We start from the raw sequence: 22908 nt of genomic DNA on the forward strand, positions 1-22908 counted from the left end.
ATAGCAGGTCACCAAAAAATACTTATTGAATAAATGCATGAATTATGATCATGTTTATGTCTCTGATGTGGTCTGACCCTCAAAAAGCACAATGAGATGCTTCCCAGTTTTTTTTAACAGAAGAAAAATATAGCTGGTACATTTATGAATTGTTCTTTTATTGTTTCAATTTCATAAATTAATGTGTCAGTTAATTTCCATGTGCTACAAGGGTAATTTCTGACAGAACAATTATCTGAGCTGGACTCCTGGAGTGAAATATTAGAATTTTCAAATTAAGAAATGTTACTGAAAATGAAAAAAAAATGTAGTTTATCACTGTCTTCTGTTTCTAATGACTCAGAGTCACAGTTTGGTGGGTAAATGCATATACATTTTTATTTTAAAGTAACAACAACTCGCTGAATTTCCTGTTTGTTTGCTCACTAGCTATTCACCATCCTGATTTCTGATTGATAGTGTATCTTACAACCAGAATACCTTTGTCTCAAAGGAATCAGTCCTACCTAGATAGTTGGCTGTTTCTGTGTTAATATGGGTTTTTTGAGTTGGTGGATGAGGGGGAATTGACAGGACAAAATAGGCAGAAATGCAGATGTACTTAGGCCCTACAAATAGGAGAGTAAGTAGGGCCAGAGGGGTGCTGAGATCTCAGCTTGACTCCCAGCTTGAACAGAGTCTAGGAAACATGTTACCTGCCCAGACAGAGTTCTCAGGGTTGGGTTAGGAAAAGCTCAGTCATCTATTTGAAGTAGGCTGTGGGGTTAAGATTACTGGGGTTGCAAGGAGTGCTGAATTTCCAGACTGATTGCCATCTTCTGTGGTTTAGTGACTTGCACATGGAGCTCACTGGTTGCCTGGTCTTAATGGACTGAAACAACTGAAGTCAGCCAAATGTCTGATTGTAACAGGTGATGTGTCTACTGGCAGGCTGAAGAGGGAAAAATTTCCTCACAGAAGAATAGTGTCTTGGGATATAGGGAAAAAAAAAAGATACTCTTTCCTTACCCTAGAGAATTGACTCTAGATCTATGAATTATTGACATGCTTTCTTGTTGTTGAACATTTGCACGTCCACTCAGATCAAATAATGCTGTCAGCAGTTAGTGCTTTGTCAAACTCTTCTGAATTTAAATTTGCAGAATCATGTTTGGTAAGAAAGCCTGAAAAATCCCATAGCTTCTTATTTAAACTTATTTTCAATTTGCTCTAAAGTGTATTTTAATCACAAAGGAGCTTTTACAGAATGCTATAAATCTATCACTGCTAAATACCAAAACATTGCAAGTATACTTGGCATGGGAGAATAATGACCAAATGAGTGAATTTTTTATTTATATCCCATGTTTTATATGGGAAGGGATATATGTTTTAGAAGAATCTGTGTTTGTGGTAGATGTATGAAAATGTCTTTATGACTTTACAAAATATATGGGAATTAAAATAATTTCCCTCGTGGCATCACAGATATTAGGCCAATGTGAACTTTTAATTAATAACAGCAACAATGATAAAAGCTTTTGTTAAGTAAACAATTACCCTTGGGGCGCCTGGGTGGCTCAGTTGGTTAAGCGACTGCCTTCGGCTCAGGTCATGATCCTGGAGTCCCTGGATCGAGTCCCGCATCGGGCTCCCTGCTCAGCAGGGAGTCTGCTTCTCCCTCCGACCCTCCCCCCTCTCATGTGCTCTCTCTCTCTCTCTCTCTCAAATAAATAAATAAAATCTTTAAAAAAAAAACAAAAAACAAAAAACAAAAAACAAAAACAATTACCCTTGTTTAGGGAAATGAACATTTTGGGCACAGAATTGACTAATTGTTTTTCTAGTTATACCAGAACTGCATTTGGATTCAAGCTTACTAGTTGGGTGTCAAGGAGGACATTGGTCAATGGAATGGTTAAACTAATAAAATTGGGTAGGCAAGCACAAAATTAGGAATTAGGTGGTTTCAAGACTCATTTCGTCCTTCCAAATAAATGGTATGGGATAGCATAGCTGTAATAGTAGTGATAAAAATACCAATCCTTGAGTGCTCGTGCTCACCGTATGCCAGGAACTGTCTTACATGCTTTACAACCGTGTTTTACTCTAGTCGTTAAAACAGTCTTGTGAAAATGTTACTATAACATATTTTTCACTTTATGGATAAAGTGAGGTGCGGAAATTACTTTGTCATTCAGCTGGCAAGGGACAGAGCTGAATTCAGCTTGCAGTCCCTCCATTCTGAAGTCTTAGTTCTTCTGCTACCCAATCCAACTAGGATCTACCTACTTATTCAGACCCTCTTGGGGGGGGGGGGGGGGGGTTTGTTGGAGAAGTGAAAAAAGGGAAGGCGACATAGCCCCTGAGCCCCAAGGAACGTAATCCTACCAGAAAGGAAAGACAAAAGCAGCTGGTTACTGATTAAGAACCAGCATCAGTGGTTCCAGGGACATGTACTCCAGTGGTTGAGAAAAGGGAAAATCACTGTGGGCTGAAATGGTTTTTAGGGAAGGCTCTCTGGAAGAAGTAGACTTCAGCCTATGCCTTAAGTGAGATATAAGCTTTTTGCCACAATACATTGTATCCTTTAGTTCTATCAGAATTTTATGAACGCACCCTCATAGATTTCTAGCCTTGTTTATCTTAAAGGGCTTCTGGGACCCTATAAACAAATAGTTCTGATACATGTATATGGTTGACCCTTGAACAACATGGGAGCTGGGGGCACCGATCTTGCCACACAGTTGAAAGTTTGAGTATAACTTTTGACTCCCCCAAAACTTAACTAATAGCCTACTGTTGATTGGAAGCCTTACTGGTAACATAGTCGATTAACATGTATTTTGTATGTTATATATATTACATGCTGTATTCTTAAAGTAAGCTAGAGAGAAGAAAATGTTATTAAGAAAATCATAAGGAAGAGAAAATACACTTACGGTCCTGTGCTATAAAAAATCCATGTCTGAGTGGACCCGTGCAGCTCAAACCCATGGTGTTCAGCGGTCCGCTGTACTTTTGATGTCACAGTTCACTTCTGAGAATGGGTATCATTTATTGCTTATCCTTCCTAAAATGTGCAAGGAGATAGTAAGCTGATGTTGTCTTAGAATTAGTGATGTCTTAATATCAGCTCATTCATGCTGTCTTCTGTAAAGACGTGGGAGAAATAGAGTTCAGAGAGGTGTTTAGGAAGAACTGGAAGTGTTCTGCAAGAGAGAGAACAAGGCTGTACGAAGACAGCTTTCCACATTTCAGGGTCACACCCACAGTAAATACTTCCTTTAGCAGTTGTGTTGGCCTGACTGTATTAACTAATGAATTCTTTATTCAAATCTCATCTGTTTTTTTTTTTTTTTTTAAAGATTTTATTTATTTATTTGACACAGAGAGAGAGCACAAGTAGGCAGAGTGGCAGGCAGAGGGAGAGGGAGAAGCAGGCTCCGCCCTGAGCAGGGAGCCCAACGCGGGGCTTGATCCCAGGACTCTGAGATCATGACCTGAGCCGAAGGCAGATGCTTAACGACTGAGCCACCCAGGTGCCCGCAAATCTCATCTTTGGGCCCTTGTTTTAAAATCACTCCAAGATCATTCAGTCATCCCAACAGAAAATAAAATCTAAAATACATATATGTTCTAACATCTTAAGATACACAAAAAGGAATAAAGAATAATACAGCAAATATCCATGTACTCAACTTCCAGCTTAAAAAACTAGATTTTTGCAAGACAGAAGAAACACTTCCTCTTTCTGATTTTACCCGTTCCTTCCCCTGCAGAATTATAATGCTAAATGTGAAATGTATCTCCCAATGCATTTCTTTGTACTTTTTCTACATAGTTATATTTCTAAGCAATATATAGTATTGTTTATATTAATTATATCAAATTATATGCATTTTTAATGTTTGCTTTTTTCTTTTACTTATGAAATACATCTATTTTGATGTGTATAGCTCTAGTTCATTCATTTTTTACTGCTCAGTAGTATTCGATAGCACAAATATACCACAACTTACTTAGCTATTCTTCTAGCAACAGATATTTAGGTTATTTGTAATTTTTCATTTAATAAAGTTGTGAAGAATTTTGAACATGTCTCTTGTGAATATATGTGACAGTCCTTCATATGTTTGCAGAACATTTCCTTACCTTTTCTGTGACTTGCTCGTTTATCTCTTTTGCTCATTTTTTCTTTACTGATTCATGGACAATTTTTAGGTGTTACGATTATTCATCTTTATTGACTGTATGTGTTGAAATTTCTTTTCCTAGGCTGTAGCTTATCTTTTTACTTTTTTGCTATTCTTTTGATGAACAGACTTAAATTTTTTTTTTTTACATGTAGAAAAGCAATTTATTCCATTATAAGCACTTACACAGTTAGTCATGGAGAGTAACAGGCCTGCTGGTGAAACAGGTCACCCAAAATAGAGATGGTACCAAACTAGTGGTCAAGGACTAACTCCTAAAAAAAAAAGCAACTCTTATCCAGGATTAATTTAATTCTAAAAACAAATACAAGCTATCAATTCACTCTTCTCAACTCAACTGGATAGTCACCTGTGGTGTAACTGTCAGGTAAAAACATTCATCTTGGGGTGCCTGGGTGGCTCAGTTGGTTAAGCGTCTGCCTTCGGCTCAGGTCATGATCCTGGAATCCCGGGATCGAGTCCCGCATTGGGCTCCCTGCTCGGCGGGGAGTCTGCTTCTCCCTCTGACCCTCCCCCCTCTCATGTGCTCTCTCTCTCATTCTCTCTCTGTCAAATAAATAAATAAAATAAAAAATCTTAAAAAAAAAATTCATCTTTACAACTTGGTGGTCCTAAGTTTTTTAAAAAAACCTTTCACAGAAAGGAAAGAAATACGAAAAAAGTTCAAGAAATACACTAACAAGCAAAAATATATGGGGAAAGAGGAACACATAGTTTGACTTAACTGAAGAAACTGAGAGGAGATTGGTCTACATAGGAAAATGTGCATCCTGGAAAGTCAGGTGTGAAAATTTTAGAATAGGAATTTATATGACTTGAATCTCCCCCATTTCCTGAATAAAAATGACATCTTGTGGTATTTATACTTCATGGCTCAGACACCTACCTCACTTGGCTCTACTCCTTCCTTACTTTAGCCTTTACTTAAAGGAGTCTGAAAAACTTGGGGATATAGCCTAAGAAGAAAAATAACCACACATAATATTCCCCTTTCTGTGGCTACTTTAGACCTTTGTTACTAGAAAATTCCTGAAGAAAATTTAAATATAAGTCTATGGCTTTACTGAATCAAATCCCCCAGTTAATATTTAAAAATACCCTCTGTTTGGGCTAATAACATTGTTGATGGTACCTATCATAGAGGGATAGCCAAACAAAGTCTGTGTCTCAAAACCAGTGTTAAATAAATCTCAGGGTTGAGAAAAAAAAAGGGGGGAGTCTAAAATCACAAGAAGTGCAGACATATCTAGAACCCTTGTCCTTCTGGATGCACACTTCCTTCAGGATCTTCATTATTATAAATGTTCTCTGCCATTTGCCACACTTGCATGATATTGTTTTCTGATACAGAACAAATCACCCAAGGTTCATTGGGATTCCAGGAGAAATCAGATTATCTTGGCAGTGTGACCACCATAAATAAATAACAATTCTGGTGGCCCATCTTCTGCATCTTCCAGGGATTGTTCCTCTCCAATTTTACTTAAATCCCAGACATTCAGTCTGCGATCAGTACCACTGGAAGCCAGAATAGTTTCATTGTGAGGCGACATCTGAACCTGGAATATTTCATCCTTATGTGATTCAAAGGGATGCAACTTAAGTTTTTGATTTCTCAGATTCCACAAGGCAACAGTCTTGTTGGTTGAGCCTGTGGCCAAAATGAACTCACTGAAAGGATTGAAAGGCAGTTCACTTCAGCAGTGTGAGCACCAACTGAGTGGCTTTGTTTGGAAGTATAGTTTGAATGAGTATCCCAGATCGTAAGTTTCTTATCATCAGCAACTGACCCAAACAGAGACTCATGGAGCAGACGCCAGGAAACACCTTCTACTACTGCTGTATGTTCTGCAAAGATGGTCTTCGCATCCACCACTTTTCCTTCCTTTGGAGCAGTACTGATGTCCCCGAGGCAGATGGCGTGGTCGTCTGAATTAATTAAAAAAATCTTTTTTAAAAAATCATAAAATCAGAGTATAAAGGATGACACGCATGGGGTCATCCAAGCCTCTGGGATCCACATCCAGAAGCTCTTAAACTCACATTCAGTGGGTCTCCAAGAAAGAGAATACCTGGAATACTCCAAGCCAACATCCAACTACATCGCTGCTTTACTACAAAGCATGCAAATATCAGTCAGGAATCTTATTGAGGGGTTCACTGGGGTTTTTATTATCCTCTTCTGAAATCAGTGGTAATTTTTATTAATAGTAAGTCATTACAAAAGTTACGACCGTTTCATAGTAAAGTGAGCTACAATTTATGACTGGTGATGATAAAAATGAAGACAAATCATTGAGATCCAGGTAAATTAAGAGACATCGAGAGATAAAACAATGGTTTTTATGAGGATCTCTCCTTGTAAGTCCTTATACTTGTGAGTGGTTTCAGGAAAGACAAGATTTCTGGAATTCTGGATATTGACAACCCAAGTTGTCATGACAGTTTGGCTTCTAAGTTGCATGGTTGATAAGCTCTATTTGGCCTGGCTAGACCATGACTGTGTAACTCAGGCCATTAAATCACTGTGCTACTAAGATCAAACTTATCAAAAAGATGATGATGAGTAAGTAGAGAAGCTTGAAAAGGACATGAAGACAGCCATAAGAGTGAACACCTCAGGATCACTCTACTGAAATTGTATCCGAAGCCTCTGCTTCTTCCTCCATTACAGTTAGCAAAAGCCCATCGGAATTACTCATGGTTACCATGAGCTTTCTGTACAGGAAGGAATGTGCACATGATGAGCAAGTGGGGGAGGAGCAGAGGGAGAGGGACAAGCAGACTCTGTGCTGACCATGGAGCCTGATGTGGGGCTCGATCTCACGACCCTGAGATCGTGATCTGAGCTGAAATCAAGAGTTGGATGAGCCACCCAGGAGCCCCTAAACTCTGATTTTTATTAAATCTCTTATCAGATTGAAATATGCTTCATTTTTAACTGTCCTCTGCCCCTTATCCCCCTTCCATTATTAGGAACTTTAAATAAAGCAAGGAATACATCTAATTCATCTTTGATCAGATTCTAACACAGTTTTGGCTTCTAGTCTTATATATACTCAATATGTTTGTGGAACTGAATTGCTGTCACTGAGTTGCCATACACCAAACAGAATGGTTATTAAAAGTCTGACCACATGTTTAGTCTTTGTGGGTAAAAATATAAGGTTAGTGGTCTGTAGAATGACAGTTGTTTGGGCTTATGGTCAAGACCTTTGCATCCCTTCAATCTGCTTACCCAAGAAAATTCTATGAGAAATATTAGGTTTATCGTAAGTTAATTGATTCTCAGGATATAATATACAGCATGGTGACTATAGTTAAAATTACTGTACTGTATATTTGAAGGTTGCTAAGAGACACATAGGAAACACTTATTAAATGTTGGGTATTATCAGTTCTTGGGATGGGAGGACTGAAACTGGTTAAAGTAGGTTTTTATGAAGTTGTGCTTCATGGGATATGACAGAATCTCTCCTTCTTTTGTCAGTAGTCTAGTCAAGTATGTATTGTTCAGATTCAAAGTGGAATTTAGACTTTTTCACTTAGCAGAATATAGGGTGCAGCCTCAGTGTGGGTAGGTATCAACAGCCGAGGCACATGGGGATTTCGGTGGGTGGCTGCATGATACCTGGGAAAGAGTATGTGCCCTGATATCAGACCTGGGCTGTAGGATTAAGGATGTGTGTATAAAAATATCTTTGAATTTCAGTTTCCTAATATGTTAAAATAGAAAAATAATATGATACGGTATGGAGGAGTAGAAGGTAGAAAGAAATACTTCACAAGATTATGGTATGTTGAACAATGGAACTGCCTAAAATATGAGTGATTTCCATTGTTTGTTTATTCTTCTTTTAGGGCTGACAGTCTTGGCAGTTTGGGAATAGACCATTGCTTAGAGAAAGTAATTACAGTTTTTTAAAAGTGCTGTTATTTCTAGGAATAGGGTTTGGCAGTGGAGTCTTCAAGTGCAGTGCTCAGACCGGCAGCATCAATATTATCTGGGAACATGTAAGAAGTGCAAATTACGGGGCTAATGCCAGACCTGCTAATTCAGAAACTCTAGTGGTGGAGTCCGGGAATCTGTGTTTAATGAGCTCTCCAAGTGATTCCAAGGCAGGTTCAAGTGTGAGACCCACTGAAATAGGATGGAGGATGAGGAAACACCAATTCTGTTATTTTTTTTTTGGACTGCTTTCTGTTCTCTGCATTCGTGAAGAGCCACATTACCGTGGATCGCCTTTCTACCTGTTGCTTTTTGTTAGCCTTCCATTCTTGGCAATGTAGCAACAGCTACATGTGGTCAAAGTGGAGTGCAAGTGGTTAGGTTTTCTTTTTCTTTTTTTTTTTTTTTTTAAAGATTTTATTTATTTATTTGAGAGAGAGACTGAGAGAGAGAGAGCATGAGAGGGGGGAGGGTCGGGAGGGTTGGAGGGAGAAGCAGACTCCCCGCCGAGCAGGGAGCCCGATGCGGGACTCGATCCCGGGACTCCAGGATCATGACCTGAGCCGAAGGCAGTCGCTTAACCAACTGAGCCACCCAGGCGCCCTGCAAGTGGTTAAGTTTTCTTTTTTCCTAACCTTTTGTCGAGTTCTTCTTTTCAAGAATTTGTTCCTGTCATTCACTGTTATGTGGTGGAAAAACCTGGAGCCACAGGACTTTGGATAGTTTGCTTTCATACCTGCACAAATCAGTAGCCAAGATTTGGCTATATAGCTATCTAATACTGTACCCTGACCAATTCTTGTATGTCTGACCTCTCTAAAGTCCCACCTCAGTCTTCTCAGTTCACGGAGATGTTCGGGCTCTGTCTGGGTTCCACCTCCTTGCGTTTGTGGCCTGCACGCTGCCTTCAGGCGATAAGCTGGTGCCGTGTGGGGCTCACCTCGTTTGTATGCCTTCTGTATGGAATTACTGCCCTGCACGGCTTTCTGTCCAATGTTTAAAAACTGTTGGTGTATACTTTTTGTTTTGTTTTTTAATTGTTTTAAGGTGGAGTTTAAAATCTGGTCCTTTTAGGGACACCTGGGTGGCTCAGTTGGTTAAGCATCTGCCTTTGGCTCAGGTCATGATCCCAGGGTCCTGGGATTGAGTCCCAAGTCTGGCTCTCTTCTCTGGCAAGGAGCCTGCTTTTCCCTTTCCCTCTGCTGCTCCCCCTGCTTGTGCACTCTCTCTCTCTCTCTCTTTCCCTCTTAGACAAATAAATAAAACCTTTAAAAATAAAATAAAATAATAAAATAAGTCTGGTCCTTTTAAACTCCATCCCTGCTAGAAATCCCTTGTTTTATCAAGGTAAAATTTACATACAATGGAATGGGAAGTATTAACATGTATCACTGAGGGTTCTGACAAGGTAACACACCTGTGTATCCCACCCAGCCTCCTATCAAGATCTAGAATTTATCAGAACCCTGGGAAATCCCTTCAGTCTTCTTTCCTGCTAATCCCTTTGCCCTTCCTCTTCTCCCCATAATGAAACATTATTCTTATTTTGTCTGCCATTGATTAGTTTGTTATAGAACTTCATTTAAATGGAAACTTAGAGTATGTACACTGTTGCATAAGTCATTATTCACTCAGTATAATGAGATTTATCTACAGTGTTTAATGTATCAGTAGTTCATTCCTTTTTATTGTTGAATAGTATTTCATTGTATGGATATACCAAAATTTGTTTATTTATCCTGTTATTGATGAACACATGGTGTATTTCCAGTTTTTAGCTATTATGAATAAAGCTGCTATGAACATTCTTATATAAATCTTTGTGACATATATTTTTATATCTTGGGTAAGACTGGATTTCCTGGGCTAAAGGGAGATGTATGTTCAACTTTCTAAGAAACCTTAGAGTGAAAGGTGAAACCTTTTCCAGAAATGGTTATGCCATTTTGCATTTCCGCCAGCTATATATGAAAGTCCCAGTTGCTTTACACACTTCTTACCTTTTTTTAGCTCTTCTTGTGGATGTAAAGTGGTGTCTTTCTGTGATTTTGATATCTGTTTTTCTTATTGGATAAGAATAGTAATAGTGTTGAATACCTTACCTTATGGTTATTGACTATTTTTATAGTTTCTTTTATGACATATTTATGTCTTTTGACTATTTTTTAGTTGGGTTGTTTGTCTTTTTTCTTAATGATCTGTGGAAGTTCTTCATATAGTCATATCCAAGTTCTTTGTAAGATATATATATAATGAATATTTCTTCCCAGTTTGTGGTTTTGCTTTTCGTTTTCTTTTTTTTTTTTTAAGATTTTATTTATTTATTTGAGAGAGAGAATGAGATAGAGAGCATGAGAGGGGGGAGGGTCAGAGAGAGAGGCAGACTCCCTGCTGAGCAGGGAGCCTGACGTGGGACTCGATCCCAGGACTCCAGGATCATGACCTGAGCCGAAGGCAGTCGCTTAACCAACTGAGCCACCCAGGCGCCCCTGCTTTTCATTTTCTTAATGATGTGTTTTGATGACTAGCAGACTTAATTTTGATGAAGTCTGTCAGTGTTTCTATACTGATTAGTGCTTTTTATGACTTGTGTAAATCATCTTTCCCATGCCCTAATTCAGCCTGTTTTCTTTTTTAGTTTTAGTTTTTACATGTAAGGCTGTGATTCAACTAAATCTGTGTGTGTGTGTGTGTGTGTCTAAGATCTGAAGAGATGGCAATGTTCATTTTTTCCATGTATTTAACTAATTGTTCTGGCATTATACATGAAAAATACTTTACTTTCCTAATTGTCGAGGTGCCGTTATTGAAAATGAATTGACTGTAAGTGTGGCTCTAGTGCTAAACTTATTTTATTCCATCGATCTGTTTGTCTGTCTTTATTTTAATACGACCTGGTCCTGATTGCTCTGTATATTAAGTGTTGCAATTAAGCAGTTTCATTTTCTCAGCTTCATTCTTTTTCAAGCTATTCTAGTATAAAATTTAGAAATAATTTGTCAAGTTCTACAAGAAAGTTGATTGGAATTTTGATTAGGACTGTGTATAGAGGTCAATTTGAGGAGAATTAAGATCTTAGTAATATTATCTCTTCCAGTCCGTGAACACAGTATGTCTCAATTTATTTAGAGCTTTAATTTTATTGGACAGCATTTTGTAGATTTCAAGGTAGAAATCTTTCACATCTACTGTAAAATTTATTCCTAATTATGATTATTTTTAAAATTCTAACTTAAATTGATTTTGTGTAAACACGGAATGGATTTTTGCATATTGACCTTGTGTCCTGAGACCTAGCTAAAGTCACTCAATTCTAGTAGTTGTTTTAAGATTCTAGGGTTTTCTGTAGACATTCATGCTGTATATTAGCAAGTAGAATTTTACTTCTTTCTTTCCAATCTCTATATATTTTTATTTCTTTCCGTATTCCACTGTCTGTTGTCTCTAGTAAAGTATTTAATAGAAATGAGAATAGTGGATATCTTTGTTGTGTTTTCAGTCTTAGAGGTAACGCACAGTGTTTCATCATTAAGGGCAATGTTTCCTGTGGATTTTTATAGATCTTTATCACAGTGAGTAAAAACCCTTTCATTTTTTTTTTGTTTTGTTTTTGTTTATGGAGAGTTTTTTTTTTAAATGATGAATCAGTTTGAATTTTTCATATGTTTCTTATGAAACTATTAAGATGACCATTGTTGCTTTTTAAATAGTTTATTGTGTTAGTATGTTGAATTACAGTGATTGACTTTTGAAAGTTAAATCAATCTTGCATTCTTCAAAAAACTCTCTTCCATGATGGTGTTTTTAAATATATTGCTGGGTTTGGTTTGCTAGCATTGTGTAAAGGATTTTTGAGTTTGTGTTTATTACACATATTGGTTTGGAGTATGTTTTTTCCCCTTTGTAATATTTTTGTAAATTTTGGTCTTAGGGTTATATCAATATACATATCAAATTATAAAACAAGTTGTGGTATTTCCTTTTTCTCTGTTTCTCGCAAAAAGAGTTTGTGAGGTTCGTTCTATCCTCTCTCCTTTATTTTTTGAAAGATTTCATATAAACTTGGTATGGTTTCTTCATTGTTTACTAGAATTTGGTAGTGAAACCATGTGGGAATCAAATTTTTGCTTGAGTGTTGTGAGGTTTTTAATAAATGTGCATTTCTTTAATACATAGAGGGCTACTCAGAATTCTTTGTCTTCTTTTGTCAGTGTTGGTCAGTATATTTTTCCAAGGAATGTATTCATTTCACTGTAAGTTCTCAAATTTATTAGCATAGATTGTTCATAATATTGCATGAGGTTTTTTTAAATTTTAATTTCAGTGTGTACTTAACATACAGTGTTATATTCCTTTCAGGTGTACAATATAGTGATTCAACAATTCCATATACTACTCAGTGCTCATGATAATCCCCTTCACCTATTTCAACTATTCCCCCTCCCACCTCCATTCCGGGAACTATCTGTTTCTTCTCAGGGTGTTAAGAATCTGTTTTTTGATTTGTCTCTCTTTCTCTCTTTCTTTTTCTTTTGTTCATTTGTTTTGTTTCTTAAATTCCACATGAGTGAGATTATATGGTGTTTGTCTTTCTTTGACTGGCTTATTTCGCTTAGCATTATACTCTACATCCATCCATGATGGATGCAAATGTAAAGATTTCATTTCTTTTTCAGATTTTATTTTTACTTATTTATTAGAGAGAGAGAGAGAGAATGCATGCGCAAGAGGGGGAGGGGCAGAGGGAGAGAGAATCTCAAGCAGACTCCCCACTGAGCATGGAGCCTGATGAGGGGCTCTATCTCAAGACCCTGAGATCATGACCTGAGCCAAATCCAAGAGTCAGATGCTCAACCAACTGAGCCACCCAGGTGCTCGATCCCAGACCCTGGGATCATGACCTGAACCAAAGGCAGACACCTAACCGACTGAGGCGCCTGGATATGTGTGTATACACACACACACACACACACACACACCCCCCACTTCTTTATCCATTCATCTGTTGATGGACCCTTGGGCTGCTTCCATAACTTGTCTACTGTAAATAATGCTGCAATAAACATGGGTTGCATATATCCTTTCAAATTACTGTTTTCATATTCTTTGGGTAAATACTCAGTGGTGCGATTAGTGGATCATAGGGTGGTTCTATTTTTAATTTTTTGAAGAACTTCCATACTGCTTTCCACAATGGCTGCACCAGTTTGCATCCCAACCAACAATGCACGAAGGTTCATTTTTCTCCACATCCTTGCCAACACTTGTTGTTTCTTGTGTTTTTGATTTTAGCCATTCTGACAAGTGTGAGGTGATATCTCATTATGATTTTGACTTGTGTTTCTCTGATGATTCGTGATGTGGAGCATTTTACATGTGTCTGTTGTCCATCTGTATGTTTTCTTTGGAGAATTGTCTTTTCACATCTTTTGCCCATTTTTAAATTGGATTTTTTTTTTTTTTGTGGTGTTGAGTTGTATAAATTCTTTATATATTTATACAGACTCTTTAGCAGATATGTCATTTGCAAATATCTTCTGCTATTCAGTAGGTTGTCTTTTAGTTTTATGTTTCCTTTGATGTGCAGAATCTTTTTATTTTTATGTAGGCCCGGTAGTTAATTTTTGCTTTTGCCCTTGGCTCAGGAGACTTATCTAGAAAGATGTTGTTATGGCTGATGTCAGAGTAATTACTGCCTATGCTGTGTTCTAGGATTTTTATGGTATCTGATCTCACAATTAGGTGCTTCATCCATTTTGAATTTGTTTTTGTGTATGTTGTAAGAAAGTGGTCCAGCTTCATTCTTTTATAAGTAGCTGCCTGGTTTTCCAGCACCATTTGTTGAAGAGACTGTCTTTTTCCCATGCATATGCTTGCCTCCTTTGTTGAAGTTTAATTGACCACATAAATGTGGGTTTATTTCTGGGCTTTCTGTCCTTTTCCAGTGATCTGTGTGTCTGTTTTTGTGCCAGTACCATACTGTTGTTTTTTTCTTAAGATTTTATTTATTTGGCAGAAAGAGACACAGTGAGAGAGGGAACACAAGCAGGGGGAGTGGGAGAGGGAGAAGCAGGCTTTCCACAGAGCAGGGAGCCTGATGCAGGGCTCGATCCCAGGACCTGCGATTATGACTTGGGCCGAAGGCAGAGGCTTAACGACTGAACCACCCAGGCACCCCTACCATACTGTTTTGATACTATAGCTTTGTAATACAACTTAAAGTCCAGAATTGTGATGTCTCTAGTTTTACTTTTCTTTTTCAAGGTTGTTTTGGCTACTTTGTGTCCCTTGTGGTTCCGTACAAATTTCAGGATTGTTTGTTCTACTTTTGTGAAAAGTGCTGTTGGTATTCTGATAGAGATTGCATTAAATCTGTAGATTGCTTTGGGTAACAGACATTTTCACAATATTTGTTCTTCTAATCCATGAGCATAGAATATCTTTCTGTTTGTATCATTTTCATTTTCTTTCATCAGCAGTTTATAGTTTTTGGAGTACAGGTCTTTTATCTCTTTGGTTAAGTTTATTGCTAGGTGTTTTATTATTTTGGGTAATTTTGCATTAGTTTTTTAAAGGCTAGAGGATATATAGTGAATTCCTTCTGTTATTCCTGATCTTGGTATGATTGGTGTTACTTCTCTTTTTTCTCGATAAGTCCTTCTAGACATTTATTAATTCTATTAATCTTTTTTAAAAATTAACTTTGCCTTGTTAATTTTCTTGATTGTTTATTTCCTATTTAATTGCATACTGATTATATATTTATGATATCCTTCCTTTCACTTCCTCTGTTTTTTGCTATTCTTTTTCTAATTTTTTATTATGGAAATGTGGGTCATTGAATTTAAGCCTTTCTTCTTTTATAAAAAAGATATTTGAGGCTATTATTTTTTTACAAGTTGTTTAGCTTCCTCTCTTAAAGTTTAACAAGTTGTGGTTTCATTATCATTCAGTTTGAAATAACACTTTAATTATATTTGTAATTTTTTCTTTGTACCCTATATTATTTAGAAATGTGTGGTTTGGGGGTACCTGAGTGGCTCAGTCATTAAGCATCTGCCTTTGGCTCTGGTCATGATGCCAGGGTCCTGGGATCAAGCCACGCATCGAGCCCCCCGCATTGGGCTCTCTGCTCAGCTGAAGTCTGCTTCTCCCTTTCCCATTCCCCCTGCTTGTGTTCCCTCTCTCGCTGTCTCTCTCTGTCAAATAAATAAATAAATAAAATCTTTAAGAAAAAAAAAGAAATGCACAGGTTTGTTTTCCAAATATTTGAGAGATTTACTAGACATTTCTAATTGTTTTTCTTGTGGTTAGAGAACATATTGTATAAGATTTCAATCTTTTGAAATGTAATGGGAATTGTTTTGTCTCAGCATATGATCTACCTTGTTGAATGTCCCATGTGAACTTCAACAGAATATGTATGCATCTGCATTTATAAGGTGTAAAGTTCTATAAATGTCAGTAGGTTCAAGATGGCTGGTATTATTTTTCAAATCTTTTATATTGTCATCATTGTTATTCATGGTTTAGGTATTCTATCAATTACTGAAGGAAGTGTGTTAAAATCTTCACATATGATTGTGGATTTGTCTCCCTTAACGCTTTTTCAGTTTTTCTTTCCATATTTGGAAATTCTATTATTGCTATTATGTGCATGCCCATTTAGGATTGTTAATCTTCCTGATTGACCTTTTTTAAATCATATGAAATGTTCCTCTATATCTCTCATAATATTTTCTTGTCATGAAGTCTCTTTTGTTTGATATTAATAGAGCCATTCCAGATTTCTTATGTTTACTGTTTGCGTTTTCAGTTACTTTCAATATATCTTTGAGAATAGTTAATTACCTTAACCTACATACATATTTATAATTTAGTCCTTCAGACTTGAATGAAATAACTTAGCTAGAGCATCTAGGTAGAAGTTTTCTTTTGAGATAAATTGCCAAATATATTTGTAAATTAATGAATTTCCTTAATTTTCTCTATTTCAGTAAAATTCGTAAGGGGATAAAACCCAACTCATAAAATTGTCTCTAGTAATTGAAAGGACAAATAGATTTAGACATAGAAATATGATGAGTTCAAGATCTGAATTTCTTCTATGGCATGAGTTACTTTGAGAAATTACTATGGCTTTAAACAAATTAATTGATAACCCCAGAGTAAAACTGAACACTGATACAGCTAAGGCTGTATTTGAGTAACCCATTTATAAGATAAAATAGATTGATATTATTGCCAATAAAAGACCTCTTTCAGGGTTGGAAGATAGTATGTTAAAAAAGATTCTAGAAATTTTTAATACAAAAAGCATTCCCTAAAAGAAAAAAAAAACGGACACCTAATGCAGTGCTGTTCTGCTTATACTTTCCATGGGCACTAAGGTTCAGGCTTGGCCATGGTGTTGTTATGAGGCTGTTTCTTGGCTATCATGAGTTTGGGTTGGTAATCTCAGATTGGTCAGATCTAAATTTTGAGGAGGACAGCAAGTTTTGATGAGTACAAGAAACAGGGAATTTGGAAAGTTTGATGTAGTTGCATGGAAAAAGTAGACAGTAGTTGTTAGGCCACAGGATTGCTGACACTTTGACCTTGAATGGTTCCTGTTATATTGGTAGAGGTTGGGTATTGGTTACAATAGTGGAAGGAAAGCTAGGGACCAATTCCTGTTCCAGATGCCATCCCCTGGTACCAGGAACATGTACCTTGTGCTGTTTTTTGTTGCCATGGAGGGTACTGTGCTGATCTTCTAGAATGGCCAGCAGCTTCTTCTGATATGCCTTAGTTGGTTAGGTGTTGTTATAGTGGTACTCAGTGGGACAGGAGATAGGTAACATGGATCCAGTGAATTGACAGGTTTTTGGTGGAGAAGACCATTGTATTGATACAGGATGCACATTCTGTGGTGTGTCTGTCTGATTTTGGAGGATACAGTGCCATAGAACTAGGCTGGGAATCTGGGCAGGAGCAGGTGGGAGCAGACAACTGTGGATGAAAGCTTGAGGATCAGTTCTGAGTGATGGCTTACCTATAACAAATGCTGTATTACCTCTGTGTGTTTGTTGTCTGGAGCAAGTTGAGGGGCTGAATTCTTTTTTTTTTTATTTTTTATTAATGAGCCAGAAATAGATTTTTTTGATCTTTTAATTTTTTAAATTTTTTTATTGTTATGTTAATCACCATACATTACATCATTAGTTTTTGATGTAGTGTTCCATGATTCATTGTTTGTGCATAACACCCAGTGCTCCATGCAGAACATGCCCTCTTTAATAGCCATCACCAGGCTAACCCATCCTCCTACCCCCCTCCCCTCTAGAACCCTCAGTTTGTTTTTCAGAGTCCATTGTCTGTCATGCTTTGTCTCTCCCTCTGATTTCCCCCCCTTTATCCTTCCCCTCCTGCTATCTTCTTTTTTTTTTTCTTAACACATATTGCATTATTTGTTTCAGAGGTACAGATCTGCGATTCAACAGTCTTGCACAATTCACAGCGCTCACCATAGCACATACCCTCCCCAGTGTCCATCACCCAGTCCCCCCATCCCTCCCACCCCACCCCCCACTCCAACAACACTCAGTTTGTTTAAATAATGCAATATATGTTAAGAAAAAAAAAAAAAGAAGAAGAAGAAGAAGAAGGTAGCGGGAGGGGAAGAATGAAGCGGGGGAAATCGGAGGGGCAGACGAACCATGAGAGACGATGGACTCTGAAAAACAAACAGGGTTCTAGAGGGGAGGGGGGTGGGAGGATGGGTTAGCCTGGTGGTGGGTATTTAGGAGGGCACATTCTGCATGGAGCACTGGGTGTTGTGCACAAACAATGAATCATGGAACACTTCATCTAAAACTAATGTTGTAATGTAAGGGGATTAACATAAGAATAAAAAAATTAAAAAAAAAAAAAGAATTCCTCATATCAGTGAAGTCATATGATACATGTCTTTCTCTGATTGACTTATTTCACTCAGCATAATACCCTCCAGTTCCATCCATGTCATTTCAAATGGCAAGATTTCATTCCTTTTGCTGGTTGCATAATATTCCATTGTATATATATACCACATCTTCTTTATCCATTCATCTGTCGATGGACATCTTGGCTCTTTCCACAGTTTGGCTATTGTGGACATTGCTGCTATAAACATCGGGGTGCACGTACTCCTTCGGATCCCTACATTTGTATCTTTGGGGTAAATACCCAGTAGTGTAATTGCTGGGTCATAGGGTAGCTCTATTTTCAACTTTTTGAGGAACCTCCATACTGTTTTCCAGAGTGGCTGCACCAGCTTGCATTCCCACCAACAGTGTAAGAGGGTTCGAGGGGCTGAGTTTAAAGGGTCAAAAATTCAGAGGACATCATGTGCTGGAAGATGTTGAGAATCAAAGTGCTCAGTACGTGTGAAGCAGTCCCTCTCTTTTAATAGGCTATTTTAGGTTAGTAAAAAGTAGAATTCTATTTTGTTAAATGTACATCTAAGTGAATATAAAAAATATATTAGACTTCTTTATAAATGAAGCCCTTTGAGAAGACATGAAGCATCGTCAGTTGCTCTCTGAAATTCGCAGTGGTCCCCTTGGTGAGATTTAAATGAGGGAGATAGATGAGAATTAGGGCACCTTTTCAGCCTTAAAGAAAATGTTTTGTGGGGCTGCTCCTTCTTTCTTGAGTTGATAAATCTTAAGTGCACACAGAAGGGAAGTATAAGAAGGTCTTATGTGACAGTAGCCAGAAAGCCAATCTTATTTCCTAATGTGTCATTTACAAAATGGGACTTCTTTGGATAGGGCCTTTTACGTTTTCCAGGGGACTCTGCCTTGCCACCTCCCCTCCTTAGTCTGCGATGCTCCTTGCAGAAACCTGCTGCTCCTCTCCCCGCGACTGGCCAAACCTCTCACAGTGGCCTCTTCTGGTTGTTTCTTTGGCTTCTGGTTTCATCCTATAGTCTTCCTCATTTTATGACACATAACTTTTTTCATTTCCAGAATGTAGCCTCATAAAAATTCCAAATGTGTGGAGTTTATGGATTTGAGTTCTGTAGATCATCAGACTTCTTCATATACCCTGTGACAATATGTTTGTTTTTGTGTTAAGGATTATGTCCGTATCAGTGTGTGAAATACCAGTGTAACTAGGAGAACACCTATAATTCTTCTGAATTATATTTTTAAATGTGTGTAATAGGAGGTATCAGGTTCTTTTCCCTTCTAGGGATTTACGCAGTGGAGGAAGATGGTTGAGGATTGTGCTGTATGTACATGACTTGCATTTCTGAATCCGTGTACTTTTTGCTGACTTATAAAATGTGATGCAGGGGCGCCTGGGTAGCTCAGTTGTTAAGCGTCTGCCTTCGGCTCAGGTCATGGTCCCAGGGTCCTGGGATCGAGCCCCGCATTGGGCTCCCTGCTCCACGGGAAGCCTGCTTCTCCCTCTCCCACTCCCTCTGCTTGTGTTCCCTCTCTTGCTGTGTCTCTCTCGGTCAAATAAATAAAATCTTTAAAAAAAAATAAAATGTGATGCATTTTTCCCACATGAAATTCTGCAGCATTCCTTGCCAGAATCCAGGGAAAGCCTTCCCTGTGACAAAAAAGAAGCATTGAGGAGTCAAAAGGGAGGGTGGGGATTTGCATAAAAAGAAAACAGTTGTTAAGAGACTCTGTAGACAGTTAAAACCTATGATTAACTTTTTCAACATGAGGAAAATGATAGATAGTTGGCCTGTTTTGATGAAAATGAAAAGAAAAAAATGCAAGCATCCTTTTATCTTTACTAGCCTCTTGTCATGAACAGATTCTCTTTGCTGGGAAGGCTTTTAAAGGCCCCCTTAATAATTAAGTAGAAAGATTTGAAATCTTGAGTAACTACGGATTCTTTTATGTAAAATTTCACATGATGGTAATCTGCTGAGCACTTCACAGTAGTGTGTGCTGAAACTGTAACAATAATTAGAGAATCTTTCAGCTGGACCTAATCCAAAAATCAGATGTCAGACCTTGTCCAAACTTCACTGAAACTAATTCTCCAAAAAGTCTTGTAGTACATAGGGACTTCCCTCCTGTACTCACTTTGTCCTATCATATTCATCTCAGTGATTTAGGGAATGTTCTTCAGTTTCTTGCTTTACGGGCAAGACAAATATTTATTGTAGGGTTCACATGAGATAAAATCTGGCTTTTTCCCTTATAGCTTACCCTCTCCTATAAACCTGTGTATGAACTAGATTTTATCTTTCTTGTATTTTCTTTAGTCAAGAATTATTTTGGTGAAAGTTTATGAGTATACTGTAGAAAGGCATAAGTTTAGAACTGGAAGTAGTCAAGAAAGGATGCGTCACAGAGTCAAGAGAGACCGATGTGACCTTCAGGTCAACTAATTAAATTCCCCTCCTAATCCATTCTCCCTCTAGTGCCATGCTCCCTGATATGTAATTGACAAAGACTTACTGATGAGCACCGGGGTTAAGAGCTGGCCAAGCAGCCTTCTGTTATTGCTTTGACCTATATTGATATATTCATTCATTCATTCACTCATGCACTCATTCAAATATTTAGTTGCCAATCCATGTTGATGGCATTGGGAATACAGTGAGTAGTAGCTCCCTGGTTGCTCATATTGGAAATTTTTTTTTAATAATTTTTTTAAAGATTTTATTTATTAGAGAACATGAGAGAGAGAGAGAGAAAGAGAGAGCGCATGAGTGGGGTGAGGGGCAGAGGGAGAAGCAGACTCCCCACTGAGCAGGGAGCCCGATGCAGGGCTTGATCCCAAAACTCGACCTGAGCCGAAGGCAGACACTTAACCGACTGAGCCACCCAGGCGCCCTCATATTGGAAAGTTTTTAAAGTTTTTCTGCCCTACCTCCAAAATCCACTGTGTCCTTTGGATTAGTGGAAGGAACACCAAATTCATCTGAATGAAGGAGCATGTATCTATATGTGGACACAAAAAGGCCTGAAGTCCACAGCTTAGTGGAATTTGGGGAAAGCTGATCAAGGATGGAGACAGAGAATTTAGGGGGCAGAATTCTCATTCCATTGACTGTGTTTCCTCATTTCTGCAGGCAGTCTGACAGTTTCAAAGTTCTGAGTATGTTGAATGTGCTATTATTTCATTCTTACCTCTCCTCTTCTCCCAAGCTGTAGTTGAACTGATGGTGTGTTTTACAGTTGAAGATCTCTTAGAATTGAGGAGGTGAGTGCTACAGGCTAGAGCTTCTCATCACAACCATGACATGATGGGTGTAGACTTGAGGCTTCATTCAAAACTCATCTTTATTTTCCCTATGATTTGTAATTTGAAAAATAAAGAATAGAGAGTATTTTTGTAGGAATAGTATTAAGAATTTTTCTGTTGTGGGCGCCTGGGTGGCTCAGTTGGTTGGGCGACTGCCTTCGGCTCAGGTCATGATCCTGGAGTCCCGGGATCGAGTCCCACATCGGGCTCCCTTCCCTCTTTCTTTTCTTTTCCTCTTTCCTCCCCCCTTCTATCTCGAAATCTATCAATATATCAGTCTCTGTCTATGGATCTCCCCCCCTCCATTTTGCAGTTTTACTGAATTTACTGTTTTATGTTTACCCTGCAGTTAACATCATGTGGGAAATACTCTCCCATAGTTTTAAATATTTTAAAAACATTTTCAATTCAATTGTGTATTATGTCACAATTGAATGCATCTGTTAGATATTCAAGCTGTGACAGGTTTTGTTTTGTTTTAGTAATTATAAATAATCCTATAAGATCATTTGTGGGCATAAGGCTTTGTATGTAGCTCTGGTCATGTTTTTAAGGTCTTAGAACTTGTATTGCTGGTCCAAAGGGGGATAAGTATTTTGGTGTTTGGTACACATTAGGGAAATATCCTCCTGAATGGCTACCTAATTTAAACTTTCACTTCTTATATAGGAACGATCTGGGGCTCTTTAGTTCGTGGAATTTTCATCAGTGATCTTGGAGATGAACAGAATTTAGAATTCAGGATTATAATTCAAAACAGTTTTGACAGTTTAGAGAATTGATTAGTTGATACAAATTAAAGTTCAGTAGGTGAAAACGAGGGTAGGAGAAATAGGGCAGATAAAAATTGCCGAAATACTCTTTGCAGAGTAGCCATTTCTGCATGCACTGCTTGAAGGAGAATCCAGACCCTTATGAAGGGTCATAAGGAATGTGACTAGATTTCTCGGTAGCCCTGTGGGGACTTTGCTACGGTAAGGTCTGTTCTCAAATGTAAAGAAAAAGAAAGCTCATTTGGGCTAATGCTGTATAAGACTGCTAAGATTTTGTGTTTTCTGCTGTTAAGAATTCAAAGACACTAAATACCTTCTTGGGGAACATTTAATGTTCATTTTAATTATTTACAATAATTATTTGAACATAAATTGAATTTTAAAAAGGCTTTCTGAAAGTTACTACCAGTCTTTCCTCATTTAAGTAGAGAATAAGTTTAGGAAGCTCATATTTTTTTCCACGAAATTTCAGGGGAAATAGAATTATCTTTACCTTGCAAATGGTACTTTGAGGATAAGAATGTTATCCTTAGATAAAAATGGCACATGTTTATAAACACACACACTCTAAAATATGAGGAAGGGGTTTAAAATGCCTGCTTCTGTGTGGTTGTAGGTTGTAGTTCTGTGTGTGTTTTGAGAGTAATTTATATGGTAGAAGGCTGTACCAACATATCTATTAGCAATCACTTCTGTTCACTTGTGGTACAATTCTAATTAGTGTTCAGACGAGTGACCCTGGGATAGTTAT

The 22908-nt window shown here is 37.8% G+C and overlaps 1 protein-coding gene and 1 pseudogene across 1 annotated transcript in view; one reads left to right on the plus strand and one right to left on the minus strand.

The window, feature by feature from the left end:
• Nucleotides 1–22908, plus strand: part of MEI4 (meiotic double-stranded break formation protein 4) — a 237039-nt gene that overhangs the window by 11443 nt on the left and 202688 nt on the right. The window lies entirely within an intron of this gene.
• LOC118001029 lies at nucleotides 5332–6898 on the minus strand (annotated as a pseudogene).

The sequence above is a fragment of the Mirounga leonina genome, unplaced genomic scaffold (assembly GCF_011800145.1).
Source record: "Mirounga leonina isolate KUSES-001 unplaced genomic scaffold, KU_Mleo_1.0 Mir_53, whole genome shotgun sequence".
NCBI classification, from domain to species: domain Eukaryota; kingdom Metazoa; phylum Chordata; class Mammalia; order Carnivora; family Phocidae; genus Mirounga; species Mirounga leonina.